Raw genomic sequence first — 13,377 nt, forward strand, 5'->3', positions numbered from 1 at the left:
CCCCCTCCCCCAACGCGGACCCTTCCTACTCTCCTATCCCCATCTCAGAGGAGCTCACGTCCTCCAGGACTGAGATGCCGGAAAAAAATTTCCACTTCCGCATGTGTACCAAGGGGAACGTGCTCAGTTATCACGGCCGGAGGGAGGGACGCATCCGCCAACCCCAGAACCCAGGAGAAGGCGTGGGCTTGGGCAAGTGGCAGCACCTGGGGTCAAGGCAGCGGGGCCTTTTGAGGTTGAACTGTGTCCCCCCCCTCAAAAGACGTGTTCAAATCCTAACCCTGGTACCTGTGAATGTGACCTGACTTGGAAATAGGGTCTTTGCAGATGCCACCAGGTTAAGATGAGGTCCCTGGGGTGGGCCGACATCCGATATGACTGATGTTCTCAGAAGATGTGGGCAATTAGGTCACGGCCACATGGGGAGAAGCCTCGTCGAGACAGGCAAAGACTGAGTGTCAGCGGGGAGCCAAAGAGTGCCAGGGATTGATGGCCAACACCAGACTGGGAGAGGCCAGGAGGGGCTCTCCCCTACTGGTTTCATGGAAGCTTGGCCCCACATGCACCATGATTTCAGACTTCTGGCCTCCAGACCTGTGGGACCAGGAGTTTGTTAGGTTTCATTTGGGCTCTGTCAGGGCAGCCACGGGAACTCGGGCAGTGCCTTTTCCCCCACCCCCAGACAGCAGCTTTCTTCTCCTCGCCTCCTGACAGGACAGAAGATTCTCTGGGAATCTTCCCTCACAGATGAGAGAGTGGGAAAGGGATTGTGGGGGAGGTGGATGGTGCCGGGGCCATTCATTGCTCGGGGCAGTAGAAGAAAGCCCCCTTGGTGTTACCTGACCTTCGAGAATCCCAGAGAACGAGTGCCTTGGTTTCAGCCTGCGTCTCCAGCGGTCGCCATAGCACGCTGCGACACGCTGAATGCTTGCCCACTCCTGGAAAAGGGTGGACTGTTGAAATGGACGCATTTTGCCCAACATCATCGTGGGGGCTCATGGGCTTCTGGAGGCCCTCTCACGACTGGGGGCGCCTAATGAACCCTGCGTGGGTTACCAGCTTCCGACAGACACAGATTGCCCGCAGGGAAGGCAGGCAGGCCGGGGGTGCACCTTTGGAGGGGGACCCAGAGGGCACTCTGACCCGCGATGTGATCAGTGATGTGATCAGAGCCGGCGTAGCAACTGGAACCCCAGGCACACAGCTGGTGCTTAGCACCAGTCCACTGACCCCCCCACTGGGATTCCTGTGACTTTTAAGGCAGAGGGAGATCCCATGATCCTTAGTGCTCCCGGGCCTCGAGGGACCCGACGTTCAGCACCCTCCTCCACGCCCCTCAAACCTTTTATAAGCCACACATTTTCAAAGGCTTGTTATCATATTTCCCCCCTTTGTTGTTACATTTAAATTTTAGCTAACATACGGTGCAATATTGGTTTCAGGAGTAGAATTCAACCCATAGTTTGTTCTCCATCGTTAAGAGTCTCTTGTGGTTTGTTTCCCTCTCTTCTCCGCCCCCCACTCCTTCCCCATGTTTGTTAACATGCATAGAGCACTTGCCATGTCGGTTACTGTTCTGAGCTCTTTAGAAATGGAATCCCAGGGGCACCTGGGTGGCTCAGTCAGCTAAGCGTCCAACTTTGGCTCCGGTCATAATCCTGCGGTCTATGAGTTCAAGCCCCACGTTGGACTCTGTGCTGACAGCTCAGAGCCTGGAGCCTGCTTCGGATTCTGTGTCTCCCTCTTTCTCTGCCCCTCCCCCACTTGTGCGCGCGCTCTCTCTCTCTCTCTCTCTCTCTCTCTCCCCCCAAAATAAATAAACATTAAAAAAATTTAAGAAAGAAAGAAATGAAATCCCAGTACTTTATATGCAATATTGTATGTGTTTCCCGGCTAGGACAACATGCCTTAAAGGAATTAACAATTTCTTTTTAAAAATCAGTCTTTCGGGGCGCCTGGATGGCTCCGTTGGTTAAGCTTCTATCAAGCCCTACATATGCCTCTGCACTGACAGCACAGAGCCTGCTTGGGATTCTCGCTCTAAATAAATAAATAAACTTCAAAAAAACCCTAGTCTTTCATCATGATCTGTAGTGTGTGTTTTCTTAAGTTCATTATGACACTGTAGGAAGTGGATGTGGGTTCTTGGGGGGCTCTGATGAGGCAGCCCCAGGGGCTTGGGACTGAGGAAGTACGATTGCCTGCGGATAGTTAAGCTCCGCCGTGAACCCCTGATGCCTGCAGATAGAAAGCAAAGGGGGCAAGCCAGCCATCTGGGAGTGTGGATGCAGTCTTGATGGCCTTGTGGGGTTTTAGGAGAAGCTGGAGAGGTAGACATTTATGTGGAATCTCTTGATTTTTAAATATTGGCACCTAATTCCACTTTAAAAAAAAAATGTGTAAGCCAAACAGAAAATGACCTTGAGTTGAATTCTACCCAAAGACCACTGGTTTACAACGTCCGCTTTAAAGAGAAAAAATAGCTGCCAGCAGCCCCAGGCCACACTTGATAGAAAGCAGGGTCCGGGAGGGGCGCCTGCTTCTGAAAGGCTGGTGGCCTGGACCTGGTGAGAGAAGCAGGCGCAATCCCTGGAATCATGGGCCACTGAACCCGTAGTCCCAGCCCCGTGGTGAGCCCCTGCCCCCGGCTGTCTCCCTCTGGCGCCATGGGGACATCCATTCATCAGACTCTCCCATCAGATGTCAGGCCCTCACTCTGTCACTCTGTCGCTCTGTCACTGTGTCCCTCTGTCACCGTACCTTACAACTCTGATGTTGCTCTCAGACTCTTGGAGCTGGTTGTGGGGATCCAGCCTGCAGAGGTGGCCCCACTCCATGTGCAGACAAATCAGGCTTTTTCAAGACAGGGCTGACCATGGAAGCGGGGGGGGGGGGGGGGGGGGGGGGGCTTTAAAACTTCTCCAGTGTTGACAGGCCGTGTGCAATTCATTGGACTGTTGTCCCTTGAAGAGTTAGCTCCAAGAAGGTCAACTAGACCTCAGGGAGGTTCAAGGACACACCCAAGGTCATTGGTTGCTTAGAGGAGGAAGCCCGCAGGAGCTCTGTGTCCCTCCTCCAGCTGCTTTACCAGGCTCCTAGAGGCCTTGAGGTGGGAAAGATAATCGCCGCGGTGGGGAAGGTGGGGACCGTGAATTTACTGATTTTATTCTTCTGGAGCACTTTTAAAAATAGTATATCATTTAGAAACATCAGACAATTTACACTCAAAAAGGATCCACTGCTTCTGATTCTGTGTCTCCTTCATTCTCTGCCCCTCTCCCGCTCACACTCTCTCTCTCAAAAAATAAACATTAAAAAATTTTTTAAAAAATAAAGGGGTGGGGGGTGCCTGGGTGGCTCAGTCGGTTGAGCGTCCAACTTCGGCTCAGGTCACGATCTCACGGTTCGTGAGTTCGAGCCCCGCGTCAGGCTCTGGGCTGATGGCTCAGAGCCTGGAGCCTGTTTCCGATTCTGTGTCTCCCTCTCTCTCTGCCCCTCCCCCATTCATGCTCTGTCTCTCTCTGTCTCAAAAATAAATAAACATTAAAAAAAAATAAAAAAAAAAATAAAGGGGGGACGCCTGGGGTGGGGCTCAGTCAGTTAAGCGTCCCACTTTGGCTCAGGTCATGAGCTCACAGTTTATGAGTTCGAGCCCCTTGTGGGGCTCTGTGTTGACAGCTGGGAGCCTAGAGCCTCCTTCAAATTGTGTGTCTCCCTCTCTCTCGGCCCCTCCCCTGCTCACACACTCTCTCTCTCTCTCTCTCTCTCTCAAAACATAAACTTTAAAAAAAAGGGGGAGGGGATCCAAATACCATCTGCACTGTATACCCAGAGGTCTGCTTAGAAAGACAAAACATGACCCAGCCTATCAGACAAGGCTTTAAAAAAAAAAAAAAAAAAAAAAAAAAGGCAAACCAAGCCAAAAGGAAGGCAAGCTGCAAAATATGAGAATATGGTTTGAAATCTTGCCTTTGCACCAGCGCTGAACTTCAGTCTCCCCTCAGGACGCTGCCCCACTCTAACAAGAGTTAGAAATAAGCCGACAGGCAGAGAAAACTGCTGTGGATTCCATAACCTTCGAATTCCCAGGCAAGGCTGGACGGAGTCCCGGCTAACGCAATGCGTGTGGCCTCCTAGGCTACACCCTATCTTAAATCCACATCAGTAGATGACTTCCCTGTGGGCACAAAGGAGAGGTAAATAATCAGGCGGAGGGAGACAACCGAAGGCTCTAAGGCCTTGCAGACAAAAGAAATGCACAGAAGGCTGTGAATGGATCGATTAAGTGGTGGTAAATTCCTTAAGGAAGCCGACTGGCTGGACGCCTGAAACAAATCTAAATACAAACCCGAGTCTGGAGATTGGGAACAACTGGTCCCTCAGGTTCCCCCGGGTGCGTCTGCATGAGGTCAGCAAAGCGGGAGCCAGTGATCAAGACCTCCGAAAATACTGGGCGCTGTCTGCCAGACGTGGCCAGTGAAGGCACTGCGGGCGCGGCTGCCCCCTGGCGGTCACGTTGAGGATAATTCGCAATGCACGGGGAGCCCTGAGCACGCGGGGGGCCAGGTGGCGTTTGCTTGGGGCTGGGTGAGGTGCTCGGAACCCGCTGTAGACCCTCTGGGCAGGCTGAACCTCCATTCGCTTGTCCAGTTCCGTGAGACGGGGCTCACCGTGGGCACCATTATGAAACAAGAAGAAGAAAGCCTGGAAGGGGGCCCCTGGGTGGCTCAGTCGGTTAAGGGTTCAACTTCGGTTCTGGTCATGATCTCCCAGTTGGTGAGTTCGAGCCCCGACGTGGGGCTCTGTGCCGACAGCCCGGAGCCTGGAGCCTGCTTCAGATTCTGTGTCTCCCTCTCTCTCTCTGCCTCTCCCCCAGCTTGCTCTCTGTCTCTCTCAAAAATAAGAAGCATTAAAAAAAAAAAAAATTAAAAAAAAAAAAAAAAAAAAAAAAGAAAGCCTGGAAAGAGAGAAGCAGTCTCCAGGATGTGTCTCCTGAGGCACCTTCTCGGGAACAGGGGGCCCCCGAGGGCTCAGACGTCTTGGGAAGTCGCTAGGACCCCTTCTCCCTTCTGTTGTGCTGGAATCTGCTCAATCCCCCTCCCCATTTCCAGAACGAACTCTTTATCATCCTTTGGAAAATGGTGTCTAAGCCCCTTTCAGTTCCAGGCCTGTGACCACTGTGCTTTGCGTGGAGAAAGGACTGCACACCTGGGTCACCTCAGAGCGCCTCTGGTGTTGATCACCTCCTCCCCCCCAAGCCCAGTGGTGAGGGAGGGGTTCCTGTCCCAGGGATGGCGGGGGATGGCGACACTGGGCAGACGAGACCAACAGCAGGCTCTCCGCCTCATTCACTGGCAGTCAGAGGGAGGGGGACGCTGCAGGCCACGCAGGGGCCACACGAGGGTCACACTCAGGACCAGAGTGAACAAACAGGGCTGTGAGAGGCGGGCTCTATAGCAGCAAGAGGGTGAGGTGGCCCGGGTCCCACGGGAGGGTGTGACGGGCTTGTCTGAAGAATTCCACGAGCCGGGCGGGAACTGGAACCCCGCACTCAGGGGTCAGCAGGCCCTGAGCTTCTGTGTGACGAGGAGGGGTGTTTGGCTGGGGGACCTTCTCCACAGGAGCCGAGTGGGGAGAGGAACCTGCGAGGAGACCACTCCCAGCCTCCAACGGCACCCGGGGTCAGGGAAGCTCATAATTTTGGGCCTTGCCCCACGGTTGGGATGTCCAGGCAGGGTGGGCATTGAGTCGGGCGCTGGGCTATGGGGCCAAGTGAAGGTGGAACCCAGCCCCTGCTCCTTCAGCCAAGTTCAGGGCTCTTGAGTGGGGCTGTGGCTCCTGACAGAAGGGGTGCCTTTCTCCAGCTGGCTCAAAGGACCCTATGGACTTGCAGGGCCGTGACCAGCGTTGACTCTCATTTCCTGTGTACCTTGCACACCCATCACCGAGTGTGGACTTACAGTTTCCAAGGTACGCTGTTGGTGGGAGGGAATGCAGGGGGCTAGCAGGGTGGGTTCACTGCCCGCACCCCCTCCCCGTGGGTCAGGAAGGCTTCCCCCAGGAGGACGGAGGGGGCTCTGAGGTGATTCGGCAGCAAAAGGCCTTATAAAGCAGCCTAAAGAATGGAGAATATGCCTGCTTTCAGGAAAAGCCTGGAGACCCATAGGAAAGAACCCAGTTTTCCAGGCTGCTTTTTATAAAAAAATTTCTAATGTTTATTTAGTTTTGACAGAGAGAGAGAGAGAGAGAGAGAGAGAACGAACAGGGCAGGAGCAGAGAGAGAGGGAGACACAGAATCCAAAGCAGGCTCCAGGCTCTGAGCTGTCAGCATAAAGCCCGATGGCAGGGCTTAAACTCACAAGCCGTGAGATCATGACCTGAGCCCAAGTTGGACACTTAACCAACTGAGTCACCCAGGCACCCCTCCAGGGGTGGCTTAAAAACCACCCCTGCTTTTTAAACCCAAATATCACACTGCCAACAAAGTAGAACATCGTTGGACTTTGAAGACATGGACGAACACTCTAGATCAGAGTTTGGCCAACGATGGCCCGCAGGCCAGATCTGGCCTGCCACGTGTTTTTGGAAATAAACTTTTATCGGAAATAGCCACATTCATTTGCACATTATCTGAGGCTGCACTGGTGCTATAGAAACAGAGTTGAGTCCTTGTGACAGACATCACATGGTTCACAAATCCAAAAATATTGACTATCTGGCTCTTTAAAGAAAAAAAAAATGTACTGGCCCCCGTTCTAGAACCATCTTGAATATTTTAATGTGTGGCCACGCTTGGTAAACATGTGGCCCTGTGGATGCACATTCTGGAGGTGCAGCTACGGGAGTCACAGGAGAGAGACCGTGAGCTCTCTGAAGTCACACTGAGGCAGGTCCCGGCAGAACACCCCCCACGGATCTTCATAGGAGTTCTGTCTGTTAAGCATAGACTACCAGAATTTGGATTAAAAAAAAAAAAAAAGTTAGTAACTACGATTAGGCCTGGAATTATGCACTTTACAATTTTTTGAGTGCTTCTGTGTATTTGGAAAATCCATGTATCTATTGTGCTACCCCCATGTTTGTAGCAGCACTATCGACAATAGCCAAAGTATGGAAAGAGCCCACATGTCCATCGAGGGATGAACGGATAAAGAAGAGATGGTCTATATATACAATGGAGTATTACTCGGCAATCAAAAAGGATGAAATCTTGCCATTTGCAGTGATGTGGGTGCAGCTAGAATGTATTCTGCTAAGGGAAAGAAGTCAATCAGAGACAAATACCACGTGATTTTAGTTGTTCGTGGAACTTACGAAACAAAATAGATGATCATGTGGGAGAGGGGTGAGGGAAGAGAAAAGAGGGAAACAAACCACAAGAGACTCCGAATGATAGAGAACAAATTGAGGCTTGATGGAGGGAGGTGGGGGGGGGGGGTGGGAGGTGGGTACCAAGGAGGGCACTAATTGTGATGGGTGTTGTATCTATTCAGTGATGAATCACTGAATTCTACTCCTAAAACCAATACTGCGCTGTACCAAAATTTAAGATAAATAAATGAACAAACAAACAAATAAATAAATATGTGGCTAAAACACATGCACAGAAACATGGCTGTCTTACCAGCACCCTCTATTGAAAACCCCTGGGCTGGACACCCAGGGAACCATCCGGGGCACATCTTCTGGTTGTCATAGCAGACATTGGCCACACAGGGGCAGAACACCCCTGGCTATTACATATCCCTGCCCAGCAAGAAACCAGGAGTCTCAGCCTCCTGGGGGCTCCCCCCTCCCCGGGGGGGCTTTTTTGGTTAACGTCAGGGCAACCCGGGTACAGTTTCCATACTTCCTTTGATTCTATTGTGAGGCTGGAAATCAGGGCGGAGAGGGAACTTTAGAGGATTGGATTTAAAATGTTTGAAAGCAAGAATTTCGGACCTGCTGGCATGGAAACGGCTGATTGCCAGCCAGGAGCTAATATGTTCGCTGCAAACTTCGTTCTTAAAACAATCGATTTGTCTTTTTAATAGGTAATCGACACATGGTAAAAAACAATAAACAAACAAACCATCAGAAAGGATACTTCTCAGAAGCAATAAAGGGATTCTTCGGTCTCCTTTCGGAGATATACTATATACATATGAGAATAACCAGCTTTTGTGTACAAATGGTATACAAGAGACACCAATCTGCATCATGCTTACTTATTTTTTTTTTTTTTCCTATTAGCAATATATTGAAGATTGTTCCTCATCAGTGCACGGATATCTACCCCCTCCCTTTGAATGCTTGAAGAGGATCCCATTGGATGGATTTCCACACTGTCTTGAAACAGACCTCTCTTGATGGACATTTGGAAGATGGCTTCCAATCTTCTGCTGTTACATGAGGTGATGAGTAGACTTGTATATATTGCCCTGGAAATCCGCTCATACCTAAGTCCCCAAAACTCCTAGAAGGTGACTGAGCAGCCAGAGGGATGCATATTATACAATTTTAATCAGGCCAGTTATCCTCTAATGATGCCGGTAACTGACTTCTATGAGCTGTCACTATGTGTCAGGCACCTTTCTGACTGCTTTAAAAAAAAATTTTTTTTTTCAGTATTTATTTTTGAGAGAGAAAGAGACAGAGCGCGAGCCAGGGAGGGGCAGAGAGAGAGGGAGACACAGAATCCAAAGCGGGCTCCAGGCTCTGAGCTGTCAGCACAGAGTCTGACATGGGCTCGAACCCATAAATTGGGAGATCATGACCAGAGCTGAAGTCAGATGCTGAACCGACGGGGCCACCCTGGCGCCCCCTGATTACCTTTTAAACTGTGGTAAAGGCACTGTGGATAAATCCAATTTATGGGAGATCTTTATTCATCTATTGTAGTAAATGAGATCTCTTTATAATTTCGATTTGCATTCACATCATTATTAGTGAGAATGAGCCTCTTTTTATCTGGTTAAAAGCCATTTGTACTTCTTTTTCTTTGTGACTACTTGTTTACATCTTTTGGCCCTTTCTGTTGAGTTGCTGACCTGTTTCTTAACGCTAAAAGCCTTTGAGCATAAGAGACTGTTAAAAACTGAGAACAAACTGAGGGTTGATGGGGGGTGGGAGGGAGGGGAGGGTGGGTGATGGGTATTGAGGAGGGCACCTTTTGGGATGAGCACTGGGTGTTGTATGGAAACCAATTTGACAATAAATTTCATATATTAAAAAAAAAAAAGAAAATAGAAGTGAAAAAAAAATATTTAGTGTTATTTGTTTGGGACCCTGCTGTGTATTAAGCGTAGTGTGGACACGCATTTAAACGTATCAACACAGACTCATCATTTGAAAACAAAAATAAAAGCTAACCTGATTAAAAAAAAAAAAAGCCTTTGAATATTAAAATATTTGACACTCTATCACATGGGCTGCAAATGCTTCCCCTGGCTTATCATTTATCTCTTGACTCTGTTAAGAGTATTTTGTTTTGGCCCCAAAGAAAATTTTAATTCTTCTGTGGTCAGTTTTATCGGTCTTGTTTTTTTGCATTTTCTGACTTTTGTGTCCGAAAGACTGCCACAATCTGGAATTATAAAAATAACCCCCCCATGTTTGTGCTAGCACTTTTACGACTGTATTTTTAAAAATTATAACAGCTCCATCTGGAATTTATTTTGGTGTATTAAAGCAGAGATCCAAATTTACTCTTCCCCAGATGTCTACACAATTGTCCCATGCATTTGTGAGATAACCCATCTCTTCTACATTAATTTGAAACATCCTTTTCATTTAATATTATTTTCCTGAATGTTTCTGAGTCTCTTTTTGGACCTCATTCTGTCCCATTGATCTGTCTGCTCGCATGCTAGGACCGCGCACTCTTAATTTCTGTGGCTTTATAATACATTTTAACATCTCACAGGGATATTTCATTATTTTCTTTCCTCGGAATTTTCTCAGCTATTCTTGTATGTTCCATTTTCCACATAAATTTTAGACTCGGGGCGCCTGGGTGGCTCAGTCGGTTAAGCATCCGACTTCGGCTCAGGTCATGATCTCACAGTCTGTGGGTTCAAGCCCCGCATCGGGCTCTGTGCTGACAGCTCAGAGCCTGGAACCTGCTTCCGATTCTGTGTCTCCCTCTCTCTCTGTCCCTCCTGCTCTCTGTCGCAAAAATAAATAAAAACATTAAAAAAAATAAAAAAAAAATTTTTAGACTCAACTTGTCTATGTTAATTTGAATGAGGTAAGGTTCTCAAGGTCTTTGTTGAAATAAGAAGTCTAACAGATTTATTTACCTTATGCCTCCTTGTGAAGGAAGAGAGAAGCCAGAAAAGTTCACAAATGCTTATACCTTTGGAAAAACAGAGGCACCACTTAAAATACTTCTGTCAGAGCCAACCTAAGTAAGATGGCCAATGGGAATTAGAGCCTTGGGGGGAAGCTGAGGTTACTTTTCTCAGGGCAGAGCAGCAACCTTGAAAAAGCAAGTGACTTGCCTATTCCTTCGTTGGGATAACGTCTCAAGGATGGATGTTTATGATGCGAGATGCTGTCTGTTTTTTGCAGCTGCAGGGGGAAAAGGACCATTTCCACCCTTCACTTTTGCTGCAGTTTTGCTGTGGTTTTTCAAGCCTAAAACCTGGCATTCTGTTCCCTGGTACTGAGAGAAAAAAAGATGGGTCTGAAAAGCATAAAAACACGTTCCTGGAAAGGAAAGGCGAAGAATAAGATCATGAAAAAATGGCGTGTGGGCTTGGATTATATGACATTCAGTAAAGCTCGGAAATACAAAACAAAACAAGAACAACAAGGAAAAACAAAACCCTCCGTTGCTGTTTTCATTAGGATCATACTAAATGCACAGATTTATTTGGAAAGGACGGCCGTCTTTCCACAAGACAGTCTTTCTATCAAAGGGTAGGAAATATTTGCGTTTAGTCGAATCTTTTTTTTTTTTTTTTGTCTCTGGTTTTTAGATTTTCTTTGTGGATGAATCTTACACATTTAATGCACTCTTGGGTGTTTTATCTTCTTGGTTCTTATTGTAACTGGAATCGTTTCTTTAATTATATTTACAAAGTGATCGCTGTTAATACAGATCCTTGGATATTGATTTGTTTTTTTAGTATTTATTTTGTACCCATTCAACTTACTGGACTGTCCTACTATTGCTAACCGTTTTGCAATAGATTCTCTTCATTTTTCCAACCATACAGGCAATGATAATTTTTGCTTCCTCCTTCCCAGTTTTTGTGCCTCTTGTCTAATTGAGTCAGATGATTCCTACAGTACAACGTTAAATGGCAGTGGTGATAATGGGTGATTGTGTCCTGTTCCCCATTATAGAGTGCTTCTCATATTTTACCATTAAGCACTCGTTTCTGACTTGAGATATTTAAAGAAAAATTTTTTAATGTTTATTTATTTTTGAGAGAGACAGAGACAGAATGCAAGTGGGTTAGCGGCAGAGAGAGAGGGAGACACAGAATCCGAAGCAGGCTCCAGGCTCCGAGCTGTCGGCACAGAGCCCGACGCGGGGCTCGAACTCACAAACCGTGAGATCGTGACCTGAGCCGAAGTCGGACGCCCAACCAACTGAGCCACCCAGGCACCCCGACTTGAGATATTCTAAATTTGGCATTTTACAGGATTGGTTATCTTTTTATTTACCAAGATTTTAAAAATCAGGACGAAATTGGAATTTAACAAACACCTATTATCTGTGAAGATGAACACATTTTTTTCTCCAGACTTGTTCATGTGGTAAATCGCATCCATAGATTTCCTGATATTGAACAACTCTTCTGTGATTGGCATAACTGCATTTGTTTGAGGAATTTATTCTTTTCATGCACTGTTGGATCTGTTGGCTAGTATTGGATTTAGAATATTCACATCTATATCCATAAGTGAAGTTGGTCTGTGGGGGGTTTCATCAGGTTAAGTTATCATCGCTCTGCTAGCTTCATCAGAAAAATTCGGAAGCTGTTCTTTCTCCATGCTCTATGGCAGTTTAAAAGCAGCATTTTCTAATCAATAAAGGTTTAGCAGGATTCACTTGTGAAACTGAACCAGATGCTTCTCTGGGTGGATGCCTCTATAGCAAATTTTTCAGCATTTTCTATGGTAACTGATATTTTCTGATTAAAAAAAATCTCTTTTGGAGGGCACCTGGATGGCTCAGTCGGTTAAGTGTCCGACTTTGGCTCTGGTCATGATCTCGGGGTCCGTGAGTTTGAGCCCCGTCCCTCTTCGGGCTCTGTGCTGACAGCTCAGATCCTGTGTCTCCCTCTCTCTCTGCCCCTCCCCTGCCCTCACTGTCTCTCTCTCTCAAAAAATAAATAAACATTTAAGAAAAGACTTAAAAAATCTCCTTTGGGGTCAGTTTTGATTATTTATATTTTCCTAGAAAGTCGTTCATTTGGGCAAGGCTTTCAGACTTATTTGCACAGAAATGAGCGAAAGAATTAAGACATTACTTCTTAGATTTCCTCTATATCTCTGGTTATTCCCTCAACTATCCTTATTTGGTATGTTTGTTCTTTCTCCTTTATTTTTACTTTTTTTTTTTTTTTTTTTTTAAGTAGGCTTCATGCCCAGCATCATGGAGCCCAATGCGGAGCTTGAACTCACAACCCTGAGATCAAGACCTGAGCTGAGATCCAGAATTGGACTCTTAACTGACTGAGCCACCCAGGTGCCCCTCCTCTATTTCTTTATTAGGGTAACTAATTGTTTCTCATCTTATTTATTTATTTATTTATTTATTTATTTATTTATTTATTCTTTAAGGAACCAACTCTTAGCGTTATTGTTTTTCTAGCTTCTAAATTCTGCTCTTCTCCTTTTTAATTTTTTTTCTCCCAGCCTTCTTTGGGCTTATGTTGTTATTCTTATCGAAACATCTGGAATTAGGTACTGAATTTAACATTTAAAGCAGCTTGATTGCGATATAAGTTACGTATCGTAAAATCTACCCATTGACAGTTTGCGAGCATTTCCCTCAGCCCCCAAATTTCCCCCTCCTGTTTGTATCAGTTCCTGCTCCCTCCTCTGGCCCCGTGCAACCACCAATTTGCTTCTGTCTTCTTTTTTTTTTTTTTTTTTTTTGCCTTTCCCAGGAATTTCACATAAATAGAGTCATACGATATGTTGCCTTCTGGCTTCTTTCACTGTGTCTGGCTTCTTTCATTCGGCATAATCCTTACGAAGTTCATCCATGTTTATGCTGCATAGTAGTCCTCTGCAAGGACATAGCACTTTGTGTTTCCATGGACCAGTTGATGAACATTTTGACCGATTCCAATTTGGGGCTATTATGAATGGTGTTGATATGAATATTTACATACAAGTTTTTGTGTGGATATATATATATATATATATATTTTTTTT

Source organism: Panthera tigris, chromosome C2, assembly GCF_018350195.1.
Source record: "Panthera tigris isolate Pti1 chromosome C2, P.tigris_Pti1_mat1.1, whole genome shotgun sequence".
Lineage (NCBI taxonomy): Eukaryota > Metazoa > Chordata > Mammalia > Carnivora > Felidae > Panthera > Panthera tigris.